Genomic DNA, 1,823 nt, shown 5'->3' with positions numbered 1-1,823 from the left:
TGTTTAATTTATTTAGTCGTTTTACGGTTTTTAAAATCGTTTTCGGCGGATCAGTTTTGGTTTCCGGAGTGAGGACTGGATCTCATTTCTTTTCCCTCATCTTTTCTTTTTCTTTTTATTTTTCCTTTTTCCTTCTTTTTCTTTCTTTTTCTTTCTTTTCTTCTTCTTTTTTCTCCTTTCTCTCCCGCGTACGCCGAACAGTTTCTTTTTCTCCTTCCTGTCGCTGCCCCTTTGACCACCCAGTTCTCCCCCGTCCGGCCACCATTTAGTGCACCACCACCACCATTCTCTTCCCCTTCCACCAGAGATCATCCCCACCAATTTTCAAAGCCATCGGACCAGCCGTTAGCCACCGTGAGCCCCCGGAAGTTACTGCACCTGCTCTGTTTTTGCCCCTGTCGCCGGTTGCTTTCGCAGCCCAGAACCGCCGCTCGCCGGCAACGTGGCCTACACCACCCACCCTGTCACAACCTCACCCTAACAAGAGCGAGACCGTGATCCCGTACTTGTTCTTTTTTTTTTTCCTATTATAACAGTAAATTTAGTTCTAAATGAATGCCCATATTGTTATTATTATTATTATTATTTATTATTATTTTTTAAAGATAATGCGTGACGATTCGAACGCATCACGCATAAATTCTAATTTCTAACTGAAATAAACATCTAATTGACATACCTTTACATTCCTTTACAAAGGACTCTCAGAGTCCGTCATCCATTTATTTAAGATAACTACTTTAAACAAAAAGGGACTCAGTCCCTTTAGTCATTACAAAAGAAAACTAACTTAAAGCAGGAGGATTTCCATTATTGAAACATAAGAAACATATATCATCATAGAAGAAACCAAACTACCCAGGGACTACTAAACATCGGCCTCTCCCTCCTCAGTAATACTCAGCTCCTCAATAGATTCGTCTGTACCTGGACGTTTAAAACATAAACACAAAGTGAGTCTAATACTCAGTAAGTAGTACACCATGCTGTTAACTTAAAAAGCATATAGTACTTTCTTTTGAAAACATGCATCCATAAACCAATACTAATTCTGATAATACTTCCATGCATATACTTTCTTTATAACATCATACATACACTTACTTCTTACTATCATGCATATACTTACTTTATACTTTCATGCAAAAATCTTTATTTCTTATTTTCATACATACTTATATATCATATCTTCATGCATACACTTCATTTAATCTTTCACTTTCTTGTGGCCAACACACTATTACGCCCCGTGTGTTGGGGTTAGCGGTCCTGTTGGACCTGGATTCCACCCGTGGCCACAGGTTAGGAACCCCTTTCTGTCAGGGAGCAGCACTGGGTGCACTACCAGTACTACTTACCCGGCATTGCAATCTGCCCATTTCTTTGATATCATTTCCTTTCATGTGGCCATTACATACTTTCATACATTAATTCATTCATTTTCTTTCTTTGAAATCAACATTTTCCATATCTTCCTTAGTCCGATGAATATACTTTTATTTTGGAAAATAACATTTTATGTCATGCTTACATAAAAATAAAATCTTAGTTATTTCAAGAAGCATGTATAAAAAAAATTTCATGACTTAGGATCTACATGCATGCATTACCATATACACATACAATCAATTATAATCGATAGGATACTTAACAGGGGCTACCAAGAAAGGCTTGTACATAATATAAACTCATTTATTCTTTAATTAGAAGAACATTTGGAAAGAGATAGAGATATATTCTTCCACAAGAGAACTTGGCGTGGGCGCATGGTCATAGCTACTTACCTCGATCCGCTGAAATTCCTTTAACTTCAGAAAATCCTA

The sequence above is a fragment of the Carya illinoinensis genome, chromosome 10, assembly GCF_018687715.1.
Source record: "Carya illinoinensis cultivar Pawnee chromosome 10, C.illinoinensisPawnee_v1, whole genome shotgun sequence".
NCBI classification, from domain to species: Eukaryota; Viridiplantae; Streptophyta; class Magnoliopsida; order Fagales; family Juglandaceae; genus Carya; species Carya illinoinensis.
This window is presented reverse-complemented; position numbering follows the sequence as displayed.